General features: G+C 40.5%; 1 protein-coding gene and 1 non-coding gene across 2 annotated transcripts in view; both read right to left on the bottom strand.

Annotated features, from left to right (window-relative positions):
• Positions 1-23,816, bottom strand: part of GABRB1 (gamma-aminobutyric acid type A receptor subunit beta1) — a 499,524-nt gene that overhangs the window by 73,350 nt on the left and 402,358 nt on the right. The gene's annotated exons all lie outside the window — the stretch shown is intronic.
• LOC129562250 (U6 spliceosomal RNA) lies at positions 11,776-11,882 on the bottom strand. The gene has a single exon (XR_008687166.1). It is a non-coding gene; the product is annotated as a U6 spliceosomal RNA (small nuclear RNA).

The following is a 23,816-nucleotide window of genomic DNA, read 5'->3' as shown; positions in this document are numbered from 1 at the left end:
AAAAAGTTGGCTTACAGCTCAGCATTCAGAAAACTAAGATCATGGCATCTGGTCCCCTCACTTCATGGCAAATAGATGGGGAAACAGTGGAAACAGTGTCAGACTTTATTTTTTTGGGCTCCAAAATCACTTCGGATGCTGATTGCAGCCATGAAATTAAAAGACCCTTACTCCTTGGAAGGAAAGTTATGACCAACCTAGACAACATATTAAACCTAGACATTACTTTGCTGACAAATGTCTATGTAGTCAGTCAGTTCAGTTCAGTTCAGTTCAGTCGCTCAGTCGTGTCCGACTCTCCGCGACCCCATGAATCACAGCACGCCAGGCCTCCCTGTCCATCACCAACTCCCGGAGTTCACTCAAACTCATGTCCACAGAGTCGGTGATGCCATCCAGCCATCTCATTCTCGGTCGTCCCCTTCTCCTCCCGCCCCCAACCTTTCCCAGCATCAGAGTCTTTTCCAGTGAGTCAACTCGTCTCATGAGGTGGCCAAAGTATTGCAATTTCAGCTTTAGCATCAGTCCTTCCAATGAACACCCAGGATTGATCTCCCTTAGAATGGACTGGTTGGATCTCCTTGCAGTATAAGGGACTCTCAAGAGTCTTTTCCAACACCACAGTTCAAAAGCATCGATTCTTCGGCGATCAACTTTCTTCACAGTTCCAACTCTCACATCCATACATGATGACGGGAAAGACCATAGCCTTGACTAGATGGACCTTGGTTGGCAAAGTAATGTCTCTGCTTTTTAATATATTATGAATGTTGGTCATAACTTTCCTTCCAAGGAGTAAGCATCTTTTAATTTCATGGCTGCAATCAGCATCTGCAGTGATTTTGGAGCCCAAAAAAATAAAGTCTGACACTGTTTCCACTGTTTTTCCATCTATTTCCCATGAAGTGATGGGACCAGATGCCATGATCTTTGTTTTCTGAATGTTGAGCTTCAAGCCAACCTTTTCACTCTCCTCTTTCACTTTCCTCAAGAGGCTTTTGAGTTCCTCTTCACTTTCTGCCATAAGGGTAGTGTCATCTGCATATCTGAGGTTATTGATATTTCTCCCAGCAATCTTGATTCCAGCTTGTGCTTCTTCCAGCCCAGCGTTCCTCATGATGTACTCTGCATATAAGTTAAATAAGCAAGGTGACAATATACAGCCTTGACGCACTCCTTTTCTTATTTGGAACCAGTCTGTTGTTCCATGTACAGTTCTGACTGTTGCTTCCTGACCTTCATATAGGTTTCTCAAGAGGCAGGTCAGGTGGTCTGGTATTTCCATCTCTTTAAGAATTTTCCACAGTTTATTGTGATCCACACAGTCAAAGGAGAAAAGGAAAGATATAAGCATCTGAATGCAGAGTTCCAAAGAATATCAAGGAGAGATAAGAAAGCCTTCCTCAGTGATCAATGCAAAGAAATAGAGGAAAACAACAGAATAGGAAAAACAAGAGATCTCTTCAAGAAAATTAGAGATATCAAGGGAACATTTCATGCAAAGATGGGCTTGATAAAGGACAGAAGTGGTATGGACCTAAGAGAAGCAGAAGATATTAAGAAGAGGTGGCAAGAATACACAGAAGAACTGTACAAAAAAGATCTTCACGAGCAAGATAGTCACGATAACGTGATCACTGACCTAGAGCCAGACATCTTGGAATGTGAGGTCAAGTGGGCCTTAGAAAGCATCGCTACGAACAAAGCTAGTGGTGGTGATGGAATTCCAGTTGAGCTATTTCAAATTTTGAAAGATGATGCAGTGAAAGTGCTGTGAAAGTGCTATCTAGTCAAGACTATGTTTTTTCCAGTGGTCATGTATGGATGTGAGAGTTGGACTCTATAGAAAGCTGAGTGCTGAAGATTGATGCTTTTGAACTGTGGTGTTGGAGAAGACTCTTGAGAGTGCCTTGGACTGCAAGGAGATCCAACCAGTCCATCTTAAAGGAGATCAGTCCTGGGTGTTCATTGGAAGGACTGATGTTGAAACTGAAACTCCAGTCCTTTGGCCACCTGATGCGAAGAGCTGACTCATTTGAAAAGACCCTGATGCTGGGAAAGATTGAGGGCAGAAGGAGAAGGGGACGACAGAGGATAAGATGGTTGGACGACATCACTGACTCAATGGACATGGGTTTGGGTGAGCTCCGGGATTTGGTGATGGACAGGAAGGCCTGGCCTACTGTGGTTCATGGGGTTACAAAAAGTCGGACACTACTGAGTGACTGAGCTGAACTGATTAGGTTTTGGAGCTAGAATTGATGTTTAGTTGCCCAGTCGTGTCTGACGCTTTTGCAACCCCATGGATTGGAATTCTCCAGGCAGAAACACTGGATTGCTTTGCCATTTTCCTTCTCCAGGGGATCTTCCTGACCCAGGGATAGATAGAGATGGTGCGTTCAAATCTTGACTCTGCCACTTTCCAGCAAGATGTCTTGGAGCAAACCACTTAATCTCTTAATTTCTGTATCTGTAACATAGGAATTACTGGGTTGTAATATAGAAATTACATGAGAATTTAAGGAGTAAAATGTTTTTTAAAGCATTTAGCAGAATTAAATCATAAGCTCTCAAGATATGCTAGTTACTGTCATTATTATTATTATTTATACATTTTTTTTTCCAGTCAGGATTCTTAGACAGTAGGAACTAAGTTAAATAAAAAGTAATTTAATGAAAGAATTATGGGAACCTCACAGGTTCCCTGAGAGTTTCAGGGATCCAGGCTCTGAGGTCATAAAGCTAAAAACCATTGCCAAAATTGATGCTGTAGAACTGACTCTCTGAGGCCCCACTGCTTCTTCTGCCCCGACATCACTCCTACAGTCAACAGCACTGAGCCTGGAGACCAGAACTACTCCATCAACTGTGTTATGGTGCTAGTCTTTTCATGATGGATTTCTCTGTGCTCCTTTCTTCTTTAAAACACCAACTTTTGATTTGATGGTTGCCATAAGCATGAGTGAATGAATGGTGGAACCTATGTCTGTCTCATGCCCAGATGCAAGCAGTCCTGGGAAGGTATCAGGTATATTCTGTTTTGATAGTGAGAGACAAGCTCTATTTGATACACAGGAGTCAGGGATACATAAGACATAGGAATGCTGGATATTCCAAAAGTGACCAATATTCACCACATATGAACGGACATTACAATCAGGTGACCTCTAATCACGGAAACTCTTCTGTTTTTTTACAATGCTTTCTAATCCTTTCTGTTTCCTTCTATAACCACTACCACCTATGACAACTCTCAAACTCTTACTCCTAAACATATCTTTTTTGTATGTGTTGACTTGATTTAGGAAATTTGTTGTGATAATGGTGACATGAAGAGGTCTAACATTATTTTATGGCCTATGAAGATATTTCATTATGATTGCTAGGGAAAAACACCCCATTGCAAGAGAGGAAGTATTGAAAAACATGAGTTTTGGAGTCAGAAAGAACAGGCTTTGTATCTTGCCTTTCTGCTTAGCATTATAATGGTTAGTGTCAAATTTTTAAACCTTGGGTCTCCGTTTCTCTATTTGTAAAACAGGAATAACAGTAAACTGCTGATCTTGAAACATGTTTGTGAGAATCAGACATAATCATGCAGTGTATGACTGGGCAAAAACAGGATCTATTGCAATGATTTTCAGCCTTCATGGGTATCAAAAAGGCCAATGAAACAATGTTTTAAATCTGATTTTTATCAGATTTTTACCCACAAGACAAGGACAAATAAATGTCAATTATTTTGAGTGATTTCTTTTTTTTCTGGATGGCATTATTATTGAACATTACATGATGGAATCTTTCTGGTTAAAAATCCCATTTAAAAAATAAATGATCAACATTTAGATCAACATCTCCCAAGGCATTTTTATTAAGGTTTATGACCCACTCTCCCCTGCCAAGTCAAACCAGCACAAAGGTCATCTTACCTATGACAGATACTTTCCAACTACTAAACACAGCATTTTCCCATTTGTCTTCTTATCTTAGGCATAAATGCAGCTAGAGAGGACATGGTACACAAGACTAAGTGGGTAACTCTTAGGCCATGGTCAGTCAAGAAATATTTCCTTAAAATGTACTCTTTGGAAGAGTGTTTGCAGACCAAATTTGGGGGAATCAAAGATCTTCCTATAATAACAAACTGACTTTCTTAAATATATACTTGCACTCCATAGTTTTATTGAAAAAAATTTTTTTTGTATCCTGAGAATTAATGTGAACAAGACGTATCTATTTACTCATTCCTTTACTGAAAGATTCATTTAATGAGTATTTGTCACTTTCTTCTATGAACCAGGCACTTTGCTTGTCACCTGGGAGATGAAGGAGGAATACAGACAGTATTTCTTTATTCACAGAGTTTTTAGACCAGTCGGGAAAACAAATGACAATAATGTTATTTATAAGAAATGCATATCTGATCATTCAAATAACCAAAATATATTTCATATATTTTTTTGTTCATGGTTCACATCTGGCTCATACTTCCCCAAAGCCATGGGATTTCCTGAGTGATAAGAGCCATGGGAGCATCTTTTATTATAATAATTAGTGTTTAGTCCTCAGTTATTGAAGCCCTAAAGGTGAAATGAGCATCTTATCATTTACAAACGACAGTCCTCAAGCTGGGTTCTTGTTAACATACTGCATTTTGGAAAGCACCTAAGGATGGAGACTGGTTGCCAGTGAAGCCAGCCATGAGACTGAAAAGTGAAAGTGTTAGTCGCTCAGTTGTGTCTGACTGTTTGTGATACCATGGACTATAGCCCACCAGGCTCCTCTGTCTATGGAATTCTCCAGGCCAGAATATTGGAGTAAGTTGCCATGCCCTCCTCCAGGGTGTCTTCCCAACCCAGGGATCTAATGCGAGTCTCTTGTATTATAGGCAGATTATTTACCGTCTGAGCCAGCAGGGAAGCCCAACCATGAGATTAGTGGGCTGGAGATTTCAGGCACTCCCATCCTTCCACCTCTGAGGAGAAGAGAAGAGGTGGAAGTTGAATCAATCACTAATGCCTATGATTTGATCAGTCATGCCTATGTAATGAAGCCTCTAAAGAAACATGAAAGGACTGGTGTTGAAGAGCTCCTCATCTGTGGGATCTGCAGTATCTCCAGGGAAATAGTGTCAGAATTGAGTTGTAGGACATTCTCTGTTGGAGAATTGCTTGGCTCTGTACTAGCTGTTTTATATATTATTAATCTTCACAACAAACCTATGAAGTGCATGTTATTTTATAGATGAGGAAACACAGGTTTAGAAGGGTTGAATAGCTTGCTGAAGGTTCCATAACTAGAAAGTGGAATAGTTGTGGGTTCTCTCTGAGTGAAGGGCACAAATCTCAATCACTGCTTTACAGCCTTACAAGAGAGGTCCATCTTGTGACTCACACAATTGATGAAACAAATGACTATATCATTTGAAGTGTACAGCAGGAGAATTGCTAATCCTTCAGGGTCCCTTGATGTACCAGGACTGATGGTGCTAATGGTGTCTAGGAAAACAGTCATCAGGCCTACCAAGTTGAAATCCAGGGACAGAAATGCTTTTGCAGTAGTTACTGCCATAGAAAGGAGGAAAAAAAACATAGAAATCCATTGCCTTATTAAATGATTCCAGGAGATCTTTAGACTATACTGTTTCTCTGTTTTGTTGGTTTTTTTTTTGGGGGGGGGTGGGTCTGAAAAAGGAAACAATTTTATGCTCCACCTTCTAGTTCTTTCCAAGATTATTTTCATTTGTGAAAACTGAGTGTCTTTATTCTGAAAGGGTGTGACTAAAGTCTGGGAAGGTACAATAGAAGTGTACAAGGTAAGAGAGGACTTACTTACAGACTCTAGCCAATCAAGGAATTGTTCCTTCAGTTTGAAGATGATAGTGCTATGATACTGAGTGATAAACAAAATAAATTCTGGAAGCTATAAAGCAGAGAGTTAAGCGGAAAGTGTCCTATAACATGCAAGAAACCAGAACCTAAGGTGGCAATGGAAGAAAGTTAAGAAGCACCCACTTTTCATTATAGAGCCTTAAAAATCTCATAGATTGAGAGCCCCAGGTACCTTTAAAAGTCGGGGTGACAAGTGTCCAGCAACAAGGAATTTCTGAACTGTGATATATCCCCACAATGGAACATTATACAGCTGTTAAAAAAATAGGGAAGAACTCTATGATAAGATATGGAAAGATGCCCATGATACAGTGTTGTGAAAAATCAAGGTTCAAAATAATGTATGTGAAATGCCACTTTTGTTAAGAAATGGGAGAAGTAAGCTGTATATTTGTATTTGCTTGTACTTGTATAAAGAGAGGGCTTCCCTGGTGGTTCAGATGCTAAAGAATCAACCTGCAGTGCGGGAGACCTGGGTTTGATCCCTGGGTTGGGAAGATCCCCTGGAGGAGGGCATGGCAACCCACTCCACTATTCTTGCCTGGAGAATCCCCATGGACAGAGGAACCTGGCGGGCTATAGTCCCTGGGTTCACAAAGAGTCGGACACAACTGAGCAAATCAGCATAGCACAGCACAATATAAAGAGATCTGAGAAGGATAAATCAGAAACAAAGAAAAATGGTGAAGGAAAAGGATGAATTTGGAAGGAGTGGGAGCAGTGGGACTTCCCAGTATTTACCTTTTAATTTCATTTTTACGTTTTAGCTATGTAAATGCATTACTATTTAAAAATTTTGAAAATAAAGTGGTGCACAACATTACTGATAAAGGAGTGGTCTAAAATGCATAAAGAACACTTAAAGCTCAATGCTGAGAAAACAGACAACTCAATTAAAAAATGAGCAAAAGATCTCAAAGACTTCACCAAAGAAGAACCACAGATGGCATATAGATGTATGAAAAGATAAGGAGTCTCACGCTCAGTTGTGTCTGACTCTTTGTGACCCATGGGCTATAGCCCGCCAGGCTCCTCTGTTCATGGAATTCTCCAGGCAAGAATACTGGACTGGGTAGCTATTCCCTTCTCCAGGGGTCTTCCCAACCCAGGGATCGAATCTGGGTCACCTACATTGCAGGCAAATTCTTTACTATCTGAGTCACCAGGGAAGCCTTGTATGAAAAGATGCTCAACATCATATTCAGTTCAGTTCAGTTCAGTTCAGTTGCTCAGTCGTGTCTGACTCTTTGTGACCCCATGAATCACAGCATGCCAGGCCTCCCTGTCCATCACCAACTCCTGGAGTTCACTCAAACCCACCTCCATCGAGTCGGTGATGCCATCTAGCCATCTCATTCTCTGTTGTCCCCTTCTCCTCCTGCCCTCAATCCCTCCCAGCATCAGAGTCTTTTCCAGTGAGTCTACATCATATTAGAAAACTACAAATTGAAACATCTCTGAGATACTACTGCACCTACTGAAATGGCTAAAATCCAAAATAATGGCAACACCAAATGCTGGTGAGGATACGGAGCAAAGGAACTTCTATTCATTGCTAGTGGGCAAAATGGTACAGCCACTTTGGGAGACAGTTTGGTATTTTCTTACAAAACTAAACATATTCTTCCCATGAAGTGAAGTGAAGTGAAGTTGCTCAGTCGTGTCCGACTCTTTGCAACCCTGTGGACTGTAGCCTACCAGCCTCCTCCGTCCATGGGATTCTCCAGGCAAGAGTACTGGAGTGGGTTGCATTTTCTTCTCCAGGGATCTTCCCAACCCAGGGATTGAACCCGGGTCTCCTGGAGGCAGATGCTTTAACCTCTGAGCCACTCTTCCCATACTATCCAGCAATTGCACTCCTCGGTATTTGCCAAAATGGGCTAAAAACTTACATCCACACAAAACCTGCAATATGTACTTATAGCACCTCTATTTGTAATTGCAAAACATGGAAGAAGTCAAGATGTCCTTCAGTAGGTAAATGGATAAACTGTGGTATGCTTATAAATGGAATATTCAGTTCAGTTCAGTTCATTTCAGTCGCTCAGTCGTGTCTGACTCTCCACGACCCCATGAATCACAGCACACCAGGCCTCCCTGTCCATCACCAACTCTCGGAGTTCACTCAAACTCATGTCCACAGAGTCGGTAATGCCATCCAACCATCTCATTCTCCGTCGTCCCCTTCTCCTCCTGCCCCCAACCTTTCCCAGCATCAGAGTCTTTTCCAGTGAGTCAACTCGTCGCATGAGGTGGCCAAAGTATTGAAGTTTCAGCTTTAGCATCAGTCCCTCCAATGAACACCCAGGATTGATCTCCTTTAGAATGGATTGGTTGGATCTCCTTGCAGTCCAAGGGACTCTCAAGAGTCTTCTCCAACACCACAGTTCAAAAGCATCGATTTTTCGGCGATCAGCTTTCTTCACAGTCCAAATCTCACATCCATACATGACCATGGGAAAAACCATTGCCTTGACTAGACGGACCTTGGTTGTCAAAGTAATGTCTCTGCTTTTTAATATACTATCAAGGTTGGTCATAACTTTCCTTCCAAGGAGCAAGCGTCTTTTAATTTCATGGCTGCAATCAGCATCTGCAGTGATTTTGGAGCCCAAAAAAATAAAGTCTGACACTGTGTCCACTGTTTTTCCATCTATTTGCCATGAAGTGATGGGACCAGATGCCATGATCTTTGTTTTCTGAATGTTGAGCTTCAAGCCAACCTTTTCACTCTCCTCTTTCACTTTCCTCAAGAGGCTTTTGAGTTCCTCTTCACTTTCTGCCATAAAATTACTCAGTTCTAAAAAGCAATGAGCTGTCAAGTCAATATTGCTAAGTGAAAGAAGCAAATTTGGAAAGGCTACATGCTATATTGCTAAAGGCTCAATGATTGTGTGCCTGAAAAGTTCTAATGCCCAATGTGATAGTGTGAGAAGGCGGAGCTTGGGGGAGGTGATTAGTCCATGAAAGCAGAGTTCTCATGAATGGCATTAGTGCCCTTACAGAAGATTCTCCAAAGATCTCCCTTGACCCTACCACCATGTGAGGACACAGAGAGAAGGTGGCCACCTGAACCAGGAAGCAGACCCTCACTAGATACCAAATTAGCTGGCATCATGATCTTGGACTTCCCAGTCTCCAGAGTGTCAGAAATAAATTTTTATTGTTTATAAGCCATCCAGTCTATGGTATTTTGTTAAAGCAACCCAAAGGACTAAAATATTTATGATTCCAAGCATATGACATTTTAGGTGTGTCAACACTAGAAGTCCAATCTGATACTTAACATGATCAAAAAGGTTCACAATAAGGTTTACCATTATGAAATTTAGAATCTTAGGAAGCAGAGAATATTCCAAAATGTCACAAAGGTAGAAACTATTCATATACACAAACATCAGAATAGCATTGACTGTCTCAGGAGTAATATCCAAAGCTAGAAGACACTGAAATATTGCCTTAGAAAACCCAAGGAGTATACATACATAAAAATTCAATTGTCAAGAGTGAATAAAGGCATTGCTAGATATGCAAGATCTCAAAACATTTATCTTCCCTCAGCTACTCACAGGAAGCTACAAGAGAAGTCTCCACTAAGATGTAAATTAAGGAAGAAGATGCTGTGGAACTCAGAAAACAGAAGCTCCAATGCAAAAGATAGACAAGAAATCCTTAGGATGATCCGAACGGAGATCCTAAGATGATAGTAGTGCAGACAGTTTTTTATTTTTACTGACAATAAAGGCAGGAAAGGGAATATTCTTTTACATATTAGAAGACAAATTCAAGGCATTTATATCAGGAAAGCTTACAAAAGCATTAACTGGAAGACTGATCTTGATTCACCTTAAAATAAGTTAGTAATAACTATGTTCCTGTGATGGATATATCAAAGGAATCACTTAACATGAAACCTCTTGAAGTGTAGTTTCACCTCACCATTGGAAAAAAAATACTTAAGTGGGAGGAACTTTGATGAAATTCCTTATTAAATTTTTAGTAGTTTTTGCTTAAATAAAAACATTGAAAAGAAACTTGTTTGAGAAGTATGACAGGAAAGATCTCTGAACCATCTATATTTTATCCCCCTTACTACTATAATAAAATAAACAAAATATCCAAAATAAAGAATTCCAAACATGCAAGCCAAAAAAATGTGAATGTAATATAACAGCTAGGCAATAGCAAATTAGAATGTATGTATATGCTCAGAATCTAGAAGAAAACTATATCTTAAATAGGATGATACTTATGGTGAAGTTAAAAGAAAAAATCAACAATTCATTTTGACTTTTGATTTGGTTGGATTGAATATTGTTTTGTTGGGGAAACACAATAGACACTCTTGGCCTAAAATGTAAAGATTAGATGAAGATTGGATGAGGGGACTACTTTATTTGACTAATTTTGGAAATAATCTCATGATTATCTGGTTCATGATTTTCCTGTCTGGCACTGTAAATCTGTAGGGCAGTGATCTATAGACATGACTCTTTTCTTGACCATCATGGCACCTAATATCATATCAACATAGTAAAGTACCTTATTTATTGAGTAAACAAATGACTGCAGAGCCCAGCATAACACTAATTCCTCCAGAGAACTGTTAATTTGCAAAAATAATCATAATCTCTAATTTCAATACATTTCCTAAAACACGAAAATGAACTTTTATCTTCTTCCATTTTACTCCATTCATTCAGCACATCATTTTTGAAGGAATTCTCTGTGAAAGCCTCTTAGTTGGGCATTTTTTTACGAAAAACTAGTACAGGAGAAATAATCTCTTTTTTCTCTCAAATCATAGGGAAGTTAACTCTCTACATTGACAAGGATCATGAAATGTTTCAATTCATAAGCTATGAGATGACCATAAACCCAAGGTTGATTTGTTATTTTTATGTCATCAGAGTTCATAGCACTCTGAATATATTGAAAAACATGTGATTGTTTTTCTGGATGACATGTATGCTAGTTCAACAGCTTACACTACAGTCCTAATTGGTTATGATCTTAGGTGGCAACTACTCTAGCACTATATTATCACTGTGATGTCAAGAAGGCATTTATTGAGTACTTGTATGTTATAGACAGTTCTTTACAGCAACCTCATGAGGTAAGTATTATTGTCCATATTTCACAGAAGAAGCAAATGGTACACAGAGTGGTTTACTTACAACCTGTAGCAAATCTGGGCTGAAACCCAGTGATGTCTCATTCTTATCCCATGCCTTTTCTACTACGATCTACAGGAGTTGGCCTGTAGGGCTGGTGATCTTTGTAATAAATTAAGCCCAGGTAAATTGAAATTATACACAAAAGTTTAAGTTAGTTGAAGAAGTGGGAAAAGGGATAGTTAGGGAATTTGGGATTGACATGTGGACACTGTTATATTTAAAATGGATAACCAACAAAGACCTACTATAGAGCACAGGGAACTCTGCTCAATGATATGTGGAAGCCTGGATGGGAGGGGAATCTGGGGGAGAATGGATGCATGTATACCTATGGCTTAGTCCCTATACCTATGGATAGTCCACTTGAAACTATCACAACATTGGTAATTGGCTATGTGAGTGAAAATCGCTCAGTCCTGTCTGACTCTTTGCGACCCCATGGATAGACAGTCCATGGGATTCTCCAAGTCAGAATATTGGAGTGGTAGCCGTTCCCTTCTCCAGGGGATCTTCCCAACCCAGGGGCTGAACCCAGGTCTCCCACGTTGCAGGTGGATTCTTTACCAACTGAGCCACCAGGGAAGCTCAAGAATAGTGGAGTGGGTAGCCTATCCCTTCTCCAGCGGATCTTCCTGACCCAGGAATCAAACCAGGGTCTCCTGCATTGTAGGCAGATTCTTTACCAGCTGATCTACAAGGGAAGCCCCCAAGATACGGAACGCCTCACGAGTGTGCATGTCATCCTGGCGCAGGGGCCATGCTAACCTTCTCCGTATCGTTCCAATTTTAGTATATGTGCTGCCGAAGCGAGCACAAAAGTAAAACCCAGTAACATAAAATAAAGTCTTTTAAAAAGAAATATATATTGAAAACCCTATCTTTAAAAGACTTAGATATATATACTAATGCCTTAAAACCTCATTTTTACATATATGTGTGTGTGTGTGTGTGTGTGTGTGTGTGTGCGCTTGCTTGCTTGCTAAGTGGCTTCAGTCATGTCTCTTTGTGATCCTATGGACTGTAACCCACCAGGCTCCTCTGTCCTTGGGATTCTCCAGGCAAAATTACTGGAGTAGGTTGCCACTTCCTTCTCCAAGGGATCATCCTGACCCAGGTATCAAACCTGCATCTCTTGTGTCTCCTGCATTGGCAGGCGAGTTCTTTACCACCACCACCTGGGAAGCCTATATATATATATATATAAAAGCCTATATATAATATATATGTAATGTAATCTAGATTACATAATGTATATATGTAATCTAAGCCCAAGAGGGAAACATTTTAAGTGAAAACCTAAGAACTGACGTAAAGTAATAAAATATATTTTTTCAAGCATTAAGTTAGGTGAGACCAATGAAGCATATTGCAGTCATCTTGCAAAAGAGTTTCTTATATTCTGAAAAGTACAGTTGACTATATTCCATCCTTAGCACTTTCATGGACACAAGTTCAGGAGCATTTCTAAAGTTGACAAACAACTTACAGAAGCAAAGATCACTACATGTGAGAGGATTACAAGGTGTATGTATTTGCATAAATGTATTCTGACATATTTCATAATTCCAATGAGAGAAATGTATCACAAAGACTGAACTGTCTGAGAGTATCAGAACTGGGATTAAAAATCCACCCTGTTTGCTCTATTCCACTTTGAATTTGACTAGAAGTTTGTGCAGCGTTCCTAATGAGACAAAGCCATATGTACCATATAAATACCTATTTTTTTAGATTAGAGTTTGTTGAACCCAGATTTTACTTTTCTTCCTTTCTTTGGCTTCTGCAGCTGTACACTCCATAGTTTTCCTCCTGTTTTTCTGGTTGTTCCTCTCTTGCCTCTTCTGTTCACATCTAATTCTACCCAGTCTTTAAATATTCTAGTTTCTCAGGCCTCCTAAGTTTTTATTCCTTACTCTGCATCAACTCCTCATGGAAATTCATGTATGCCTATAGTTACAATTATCAAAGTATTCAAGTGATTCACAAATTTATATCTTCAGGGTAGAGCTCTCTGTGTGCTCCAGACCTGTATCATGTATCAAGAAATAATAATTAAACTTGTGATTTCTTCCTTGCCCCCCACTCAGAATCTAAAGGCTTCCCAGATGGGAAGAATCCGCCTGCAATGCAGGAGGCGCAGGAGACACAGGTTCGTTTCCTGGGTTGGGAAGATCGCCTGGAGGAGGGCATGGCAACCCGCTCCAGTATTCTTGCTTGGAGAATCCCCATGGACATAGGAGCCTGGTGGGCTATAGTACACAGTGTTGCAAAGAGTCAGACATGACTGAAGCAACTGAGCACTCATGCACATGCACAGAACCTAAAACATTCTCATTCTTCTCATTTTGCGTGAACGACATCCTCATCTATCTACTAATCCAAGCAAAAATCCTTGGAAATCATAAGGGTCATTTTTCATTCCTCTCTTTCTCATTCATACTGACTCTTTCACTAAAGCCCATCTATTTTTCCTTCTAATTCTCCCTTGCATCCTTCTACTCTGTTCCACTTCTATCCTGATCCAAGCTAGCATCTTTCTCTCCTTGATCCATTCTGATAGTCTGCAAAACGGTGTACTTACTTTCTCTACCTGCATCAGTCTGTTCTCAATACTACAACTACAGTGATTCTCCAAACACAAATCTTACCATATCAGCCCTCCTTTCCCTAGGTCAAAAATCCACCAGTGATCCACTGTTCCTAGGATAAAGATAAAACTTGTTTTGTTTTGTTTTTTTTAATATAAGATCCTCCAAGGTAAGTCCACTACCTACATTTCCAGCTTCCACTCATACCATGGTCTTTTTTCTTTTGCTGCTACAGCCACATTAAATGTACTTCTGGGCACCATGTTTGCCAGGATTCCTCCTGCTACAGGGTCTTGAATATGACACTGGGATCCAACCAGTGTCTCCTGCATTGGCAGGCAGATATTTTACCATTGAGCCACCAAGGAAACCCTTGTTATTTCCTTACTCAGCCTAGAAACAATAGACACATCCTCAAGGAAACTCTCTTGACCTTCATAAGTCCATCCCCCCTCATTTGCCCTCTAATAAAATAAAGTACCACTAGTGCATAGGCATTTACCAAACACAGCAATAAAAGTAACTATTGCTCTCTTCTTTCCTTGCCTGGATGCTCCATTAGGGAGGGTAGGGACCCTCTTTACTTTTGCTCACCACAAATGTAAGAGATGTGGGCTTGATCCCTGGGTCAGAAAGATCCCCTGGAGGAGGGCATGGCAACCCACTCCAGTATTCTTACCTGGAGAACCCCAAAGACAGAGAAGCCTTGTGGGCTACAGTCTACAGGGTCACAAAGAGTTGGACACGACTGAAGCGATTTAGCAGGCACTCATCATCTAACACAGTGCTGCGTACCACCCAGGCTGCGATGTACTTGCTGAATGGATTAATGAAATAATTTACTAGTTAACCAAACATTTCTGATTGTTTGATACCAACTCTAGAAACTATGTATGTTTCTAAGAGAAGATATTCAGTTGTTCAGAAAAGGAAGGAAGTCATGTACTTCGGTAAGATTAGATGTACATTTTCATAATGTAGATAAAATTTTCACCAGGCACTGAAAGACTATATACATACTGAGGGTTACACTTATGAGAATGCTGAGTAACAGAAGCAGGTTGGAGATACCCTACTGACACTTAAGAAGATTTTAAGAATTTTTGAGTCCAATTATGAAAATTAGCACTTAGGCTCATGTTCACTGCTGAGTTCAAAGATGTGGAGGCCTGAAGCAGATCAGTAAGTTTGATTTTAACCTGGTTATATAAAATTCTCCATATGTCAGTTGCCCCCACAACCCAAATTATTAACAATTATCCTTTAGTATTCTCTGGGTCCTCAGGGTGTTTTCAGTAAAAAAGCAGAAAGCCAACTTGTAGTACCCTAACCATATAAAAACCATATAATACTCTAACCATATAATACTAGACGGTGACACCTGCATATGGTAAAAGTTGAGGTTTCCCTTTACACCCAGGTTCATTTCTTTTCTCATGTTTTACTACTGTTGACCTGCCCCAGAGTAGACAGCAGGAGGCAGAAATCAGGAGCACTATGTTGTGAATTAGATGGCCTGATTAACCAGTTACAGAACTCTGGACGGCTTAGTCAGTTCAGTTCAGTCACTCAGTCGTGTCCAACTCTTTGTGACCCCATGGACTGCAACACACCAGGCTTCCCGTCCATCACCAACTCCTGGATCTTGCTCAGACTTAATTTACAATTGAGTTGGTGATGCCATCCAACCATCTCATCCTCTGTCATCCCTTTCTCCTCCTGCCTTCAATCTTTCCCAGCATCAGGGTCTTTTCCAATGAGTTGGCTCTTCACATAGGTGGGCAAAGGATTGGAACTTCGGCATCAGTCCTTCAAATGAATATTCAGGGTCGATTTCCTTTAGGATCGACTGGTTGGATCTCCTTGCTACCAAAGGGACTCCCAAGAGTCCCCAACCCCACAGTTCAAAAGCATCAATTCTTGGATACTCAGCTTTCTTTATGGTCCAACTCTAATGTCCATACATGGCTACTGGAAAAATCAGCTTTGATAGACGAACCTTTGTCAGCAAAGGAATGTCTCTGCTTTTTAACATGCTGTCTAGGTTGGTTGTAGCTTTTCTTCCAAGGAACAAGCATCTTTTAATTTCATGGCTGCAGTCATCATCTGCAGTGATTTTGGAGTCCAAAAATAAAATCTATCACTCTTTCCATTGTTTCCCTATCTATTTAACATGAAGTGATGGGACTGGATGCCATGATCTTAAGTTTTTTGAATATTGAGTTTTAAGCCAGCGTTTTTACTCTCCTCTTTCACTTTCTTCAAGTGGCTCTTTAGTTCCTCTTTGCTTTCTGTCATAGGAGTGGTGTCATCTGCATATCTGAGGTTACTGATACTTCTCCCGGCAATCTTGCTTCCATCTTGTGCTTCAACCAGTCCAGCATTTTGCATGATGTACTCTGCATACAGATTAAATAAGCAGGGTGACAATATGCAGCCTTGATGAACTCCTTTCCCAATTTGGAGCCAGTCCATTGTTCCATGTCTGGTTCTAACTGTTGCTTCTTGACCTGCACACAGATTTCTCAGGAGGCAGGTAAGGTGGTCTGGTATTCCCATCTCTTGAAGAATTTTCCACAGTTTGTTGTGATCCACACAGTCAAAGGCTTTAATGTAGTCAATTAAGCACAAATAAATGTTTTTCTGGAATTCTCTTGCTTTTTCTATGATCCAACAGATGTTGGCAATTTGATCTCTGGTGCCTCTGCCTTTTCTAAAACCAGCTTGAACATCTGGAAGTTCTCAATTTAGATACTGTTGAAGCCAGGCTTGGAGAATTTTGAGCATTACTTTGTATGAGATGAGTGCAACTGTGCAGTAGTCTGAACATTCTTTGGCATTGCTTTTCTTTAGGACTGGAATGAAAACTGACCTTTTCCAGTCCTGTGGCCACTGCTGAGTTTTTCAAATTTGCTGGCATATTGAGTGCAGCACTTTCACAGCAACATCTTTTAGGATTTTAAATAGCTCAGCTGGAATTCCATCACCTCCACTAACTTGGTTCGTAGTGATGCTTCCTAAGGCCCACTTGATGTAACACTCCAGGAAGTTTGGCTCTAGGTGAGTGATCTCACTATCATATTATTTGGGTCATTAAGATCTTTTTTGTATAGTTCTTCTGTGTATTCTGGGTTTCCCTTGTGCCTCAGCTGGTAAAGAATCTGCCTGCAATGCAGGAGATCTGGGTTCGATCCCTGGGTTGGGAAGATCCTCTGGAGAAGGGAAATGCTATACACTCCAGTATTCTGGCCTAGAGAATCCCATTGACTGTACAGTCCATGGGGTCTCAAAGAGTCAGACATAACTGAGTGACTTTCACTTTCTGAGTATTATTGCCACCTCTTCTTAATATCTTCTGCTTCTGTTAGGTCCATACCGTTTCTGTTCTTTATCGTGCCCATCTTGGCATGAAACGTTCCCTTGGTATCTAATTTTCTTGAAGAGATCTCTAGTCTCTCCCATTCTGTTATTTTCTTCTATTTCTTTGTATTGATCACTGAGGAAGGCTTTTTTATCTCTCTTTGCTATTCTTTGAAAATCTGCATTCAGATGCATATATCGTTCCTTTTCTCCTTTACCTTTCACTTCTCTTCTTTTCTCAGCTATTTGTAAGGCCTCCTCAGACAACGATTTTACCTTTATGCATTTCTTCTTCTTGGAGATGGTTTTGATTACAGCCTCCTGTAAAATGTTTTGAATCTCTGTCCATAGTTCTTCAGGCACTCTATCTATAAGATTTAATCTCTTGAATCTGTTTTTCACTTCCACTGTATAATCAATTGTAAGAGATTTGATTTAGGTCATACCTGAATGGTTTTCTTTACTTTCTTTAAGTCTGATTTTTGCAATAAGGAATTCATGATCTGAGCCACAGTCAGCTTCTGGTCTTGTTTTTGCTGACTGGATAGAGCTTCTCCATCTTTGGCTGCAAAGAATATAATCAATCTGATTTCAGTATCGACCATCTGGTGATGTCCATGTGTAGAGTCGTCTCTTGTGTTGTTGGAACAGGGTGTTTACTATGACCAGTGTGTTCTCTCGGTAAAACTCTGTTAGCCTTTGCCCTGCTTCATTTTGTACTCCAAGGCCAAACTTGCCTGTTACTCCAGGTATGTCTTGACTTCCTACTTTTGCATTCCAGTGTCCTATGATGAAAAGGACATTGTTTTTGGGTGTTCGTTCTAGAAGGTTGTTTAGGTTTTCATAGAACTTCAGTTTCTTCAGCATTACTGGTCAGGGCATAGATTTGGTTTACTGTGATATTGAATGGTTTGCCTTGGAAATGAACAGAGATCATTCTGTCATTTTTGAGACTGCACTCAAGTACTGCATTTTGCACTCTTTTGTTGACTATGAGGGCTACTCCATTTCTTCTAAGGCATTCTTGCCCACAGTAGTAGATATAATGGTCATCTGAATTCCATTCACCCATTTTTGTCCATTTTAGTTCACTGATTCCTAAAATGTTGATGTTCACTCTTGCTGTCTCCTGCTTCACCACTTCCAATTTACTTTGATTCTTGGATCTAACATTCCAGGTTCCTATGCAATATTGTTTTTTACAGCAAGTCACATCCAGAACTGGGCATTGTTTTTGCTTTGGCTCAGTTCTTCATTCTTTCTGGAGGAATTTTCCACTCTTCTCCCATTACATAGTAACTTACCGACCTGGGGAATTCATCTTTCAGTGTCATATCTTTCTGCCTTTTCATATGGTTTTTGGTATTCTCAAGGCAAGAATACCAAAGTGGTTTTTCATTCCCTTCTTCAGTGGACCATGTTTTGTCAAAACATTCCACCATGACCCATCTGTCTTGGTTGGCCTCACATGGCATGACTCATAGTTTCGTTGAATTAGACAAGGCTGTGATACATGTAGGGCTTCCCTTGTGGCTCAGCTGGTAAGGAATCCGCCTGTAATGCGGGAGACCTGGGTTCGATCCCTGGGTTGGGAAGATCGCCTGGAGAAGGGAAAGGCTATCCACTCCAGTATTCTGGCCTGGAACATGTGATCAGTTTAGTTAGTTTTCTGTAATTGTGGTTTTCATTCTGCCCTCTGATGGAGAAGGATAAGAGGCTCATGGAAGCTTCCTGATGGGAGGGACTGGCTGCAGGGGAATCTGGTTCTTGCTCTGATGGGTGGGACCATGCTCAATAAATCTTTAATTCAATTTTCTATTGATGGGTGGTGTTCTGTTCCTTTCTTGTAGTTTGACTTGAGGCCAAACTATGGTAGGGGTAATGGTGGTAATGGCAACCTCCTTCAAAAGGACTTATGCCAGCACGCTGTGGCTCCAAGGACTGTTGTATTCAGTGGCCCTGACCCCAAGGCAGGGACTGTCAACCCATGCCTCTACTGGAGACTCCGGGACACTCACAGGCAAGTCTGGTTCAGTCTCTTGTGGGTACTGCTCCTTTCTCCTGTGTCCTGCTATGCCCTCCAAGAATCTGTTTCCCTAATCCTGTTGAAGTACTGTAATCAAATCCCACTGGCCTTCAAAGTCAAATTCCCTGGGGGTTCTCAGTCCCTTTGTTTAACCCCCAGGTTGGGAAATCTGTTGTGAGCCCTAGAACTTTCACAATAGTGTGAGAACTTTGGTAGAATTGTTCTCCAGTTTGGGGGTCGTCTGCTTAGTGGCTCTGTGGTGGGACTAATGGTGACCTCCTCCAAGAGGACTTATATCACATGCCATGCCTCCCAGGTCTGCTGCAGCCAGAGCCCCTGTCCCCACAGCTGGCCACTGCTGACCCATGCCTCTGCAGGAGACACACAAACACTCAAAGGCAGGTCTGGCTCAGTCTCTTGTGGGGTTCCTGGTGTGCACAAGGTTTTCTTTGAGTCCTCTGAGCGTCTCTGGAAGGTATGAGTTCGATTCTAAATACTATTTTGCCCCTCCTACTGTCTTGTTGGGGCTTCTTTGTCCTTGGATGTCAGATATCTTTTTTGGGTGGGAAGGAAATGGCAACCCATTACAGTATTCTTGCCTGGAAAATCCCATGGACGGAGGAGTCTGGTAGGCTCCTCCGTCCATGGGGGTCACAAAAGTCGGACATGACTCAGCGACTTCTTTCCCTTCCTTTCCAACATTCTCCTGTTGTTGGTTGTTTAGTGGTTAGCTGCAATTTTGGAGTTCTCACAGGAGAAGATCAGCACATGTCTTTCTACTCTGCCATCTTTTTTAGGTCAACTGAATCTCTGTAGAAAGCTTTTGGAAATGAAGCATGTGAATCTCCTAAACCCATTTAGAAATGGAGAAGCCCTCACATTTCTTGACAGCTCACACTGGGTATTACCTTTGGTGTCTCAAATCCCGAAATAGAGGATTGTGTTAATGATTCTAGAGGCCCTTAGTTAACCTTCAAATTCCCTGATTCTTCACCAAGAATTTGATTAAAAAAAAAATTATGCCTTACACTGCCAAACAAAGTGCTTTAGTGATATAATCTAAAGCAACAACCCCTACAAGACTGAGAATCTATATTATGTAGAGGTGAAAAACACTATCTTTTGAATCAGAAAAACCTGGGTTCAAAACCTTTGGCATTAATGAGCTGTGTAATTTTAACCAAGTTACTTTAAAGCTTATGCATCTTTGTTACTACATCTAGAAGCTAGTGATGCTTTTTTCTTCATGGAGACATTGTGAGGATAATATGAAATATGTAATACATGCGAAACACAGTACTTGGTACAGAGGTGGCCTACAATGAAGCACTGATGTAACTACAACTTTTATTTAAAAGAGATAGTGCTTATGGCTCCTCTGACCCTATGTTTGCTCTCCAGTAAGACAGAGTGTGTTTTCTGGTATCCATGAGTTGTGTCAGGCTGCAAACCTCTGAGCCTCATTTTGCAACCAGAGTCTATCAGTCATTCTCAGCCATTCTCTGAATCAGAGCAGCTGACAGAATCTTCAGTGAGGTCATTATTTTTAGCTTTGGAAAGTCTGCAGGGGATTTTTCACGGCATTCAACAAATTAGCAAAGGTCATCAAAACAAACCCACTTACTGAATTCATTGGCTCGAAATCCTATCAAACCAGTGCTGTCGTATTAAATTAAAGCACTTTCTACTCGCAGTATTTCCATAAAAAATGAAGCTGAATTATGTTTAGATTGGCTCTATTGTTGCTACATTTTAAAGTCACAAATTTTGATGGCAAGTCAACTCATCTCCTATCTGTAACCCCCTCACCATGTGATCATGTGATTCTTTCAGTCTAAAATTTCCTCACTTTTCCTCTCTGTCCATCCAAGTCTGAAGTCCCATTTCCTTTAGTAAGCCATTCCTAAATTATTTAATCCCTGGTCTCAGGTCTGCTTTGCTCTTGACCCAGAACAGGACATTTATATAAATGTATGTGTGTGTGTGTGTGTGTGTATATATATAAAATATATTATAATGTAATAAATGTATATCTTTTTCTAAGTGTGGTTTTGACTTTATTTGACTCTGTACAAGGCACTAAACATAATTCTTCTCTTCCATTTTCACAGATGCTCTTAATGACACTAAACTCTGCTTGGTTGATTAGCTTGTGAAGCATCTACAAACCAGCATGACAGACTCAACACACCAATGGCTCTTGACAAATAGTATATATACCATAAGCTCTCTGCTTTCCGTATCACATAAATAGTTTTGGAAGAAATACTATGGAGTCAGGTAATTGATCCATTTTTCTACATGCCCTAAATGATGACTTTGAATCAAGTCACACCACAAGACTGCTAGATCCTTTAGCAGCATCATTTTAGATATAATTGAATTGCCTTACTGAGTTGTACTTTGTTGTTATGCCAGCAGACCACACTGATGGATTGCATAAGAAAGAACTAGATAAATCTCTGAGCCCTTGTTCTGAATATCTACTGGAGAAATGCTACAGAATAGTAAATTAGGTTTGGTTTATGGACAATTTGAAATTTATAAGTTGATTGTATTTCCTTGCTTTGGCCATTAAAAACCTTACTGATAAATTTGGGGTTCATTTCTCTCAACTGTATGGTCCACTTCAGTAACAAGTTTTGCTTTATTTTTTTTCCACCCATAGTTTCTCTTTGTCCTGGTCACAACAACTGTTTACTCTAATTCTTTTACACCAAAAATATGTTTCATTAAGTGCCTCATATCTTTAGTAGAATAAGAGGGAGATTAAAACTAAATTCTTGATCTGTTCCTCTAGGGAATTATAGCAATTATAACTTACAGATAATTATTTTTCAATTATTTCCTGACTTGTATTTTTCTTTCATTGTTTCATGTCTCCATCACTTGATTTTAATCCAGATTTTATTCTTAAAATTTTCCTATATTTCTCCACACACTGGCAGCATAGCATATACTCATTGAATCTTTAAATCAGACTTCCGGATAAAGGTCTGCTTCTAGGTAACTAGCTGTGTGATCTTGACCTTAATGTCATTGAGACTTGCAGAATTTCATTCTCCTCATCTGTATCTGACAGAATTGGCCTGGCAAGCCACTCCAGTAGTCTTGCCTAGAAAATCCCATGGATGGAGCAGCCTGGTAGGCTGCAGTCCGTGGGGTCGCTAAAGGTTGGACACGACTGAGCGACTTCACTTTCACTTTTCACTTTCACTCATTGGAGAAGGAAATGGCAACCCACTCCAGTGTTCTTGCCTGGAGACTCCCAGGGACAGGGTGTTAGAGTCCGGAGTTGCCCTTCCCTCAAAGGAACAGAGGACACTCACGATAATGCAAGACACACAGCGAGGTTTATTTCCAGCTAACTGGGGTCCAAGTGTCCGCCCGACGCAGCGGGTTTCAACAAGGACCCCAGCTAGCTGGAAATAAACCTCGCTGTGTGTCTTGCATTATCGTGAGTGTCCTCTGTTCCTTTGAGGGAAGGGCGACTCCGGACTCTAACAAGGGGAGCCTGGTGGGCTTCTGTCTATGGGGTCACACGGAGTCGGACACAACTGAAGTGACTTAGCAGCAGCAGCAGCAGCAGCAATCTTCAATGCCTCTTCTAGTTCTAAGATTCTGTCATAATCGTGTGAGTTCTTAAAAAACGTTCTTGACACAAGATATTTTAAGACAGACCCGACTTAGTAAACTACTCGCAGATATGAATATGACCACGTGACCTATCTTTCGCAGAAGATGTCCATAAAGAGAAGGGCTCTGCCTAAGAGAGATTCACTCACTTTTCATTAACAAAGAAAAGGACACTTCCAGACACTTTGGTTCAGAATTTAAGCTGGAAGAACAATTACAAATGGGTAATAAAAATGATTTAGAAGGCCTAGGCCTTTTTAATTCTGTAGTTTCACACCTAGAAAGTGCAGATTCCAGTTCTTTTAGTAGAAAAGAGGCAGGGGCATGTTGCAGAGGGACCTTAAATGGAGACCTAGTTTCAAGTCCAACATCAGTCATTAATTAAAGAAACAATGGATTGCCTGACTCTGTGTCCTTGATTTTTCAGTAATGAAAAGAGAAAAATTATCTGCCCATACCTGCAAGATGATTTGTGAGGGTCAAGCAAGACAGTGCTAGATAACCCCATTCAATAAGTACAAAATGCTATCTACATTTGTATATGTGTGCATGGCCATGAGTCAAGAGATGACCTCTGATGACTCAGTGAGTATTTTTGGATTGCTTTTATGACTAAATTGGATGATTTTGCAAACTTGGTGGTTAAGATGAAGATGGCTGAGCCAATCTCAGGTTCTTGGTGTTTCCCAAATTTGTGAATGACAACAACATATAAATCTCCCTGCTTCCCGATGCAACTTCATTGAAGTTGAGAACAAAATCTTATCAAGATATAAGCACCACAAGGTCTGGTTCCATGTCTGTTTTGCTCCCTGGACATAAAAATCAAGTCAAATATTTGTTGATTACATGGAGGGGAATCTGGATGAATGATGAGGTACCCTCCATGGCTGTGTGTCTTGCTCCTTTCCTATGTCAGTTAGGGCACAGGATTCCAGGTTGTGTTTCAGAAAACTTATACATAGTGAGACACAGAATTCTGAGATCACTTCAAAATGCCAGTGTTTGTTCATTTGTTGTCAACTTGACATCATAACACCAAGTATCATAGAAGAGAAGCTAGAACAATTTCCCCAGAATCTTCTTATCCAGGTTAGAGTTTACCAAAGAGAGGCATTTGTGTCAGCATTGGAAGACG

This window comes from Moschus berezovskii, chromosome 5 (genome assembly GCF_049115385.1).
Source record: "Moschus berezovskii isolate FMDL1 chromosome 5, NW_MosBer_1.0, whole genome shotgun sequence".
Classification (NCBI taxonomy): Eukaryota; Metazoa; Chordata; class Mammalia; order Artiodactyla; family Moschidae; genus Moschus; species Moschus berezovskii.
Note: the sequence above shows the minus strand (reverse complement) of the source record. Positions and strands in the feature narration are given on the sequence as shown.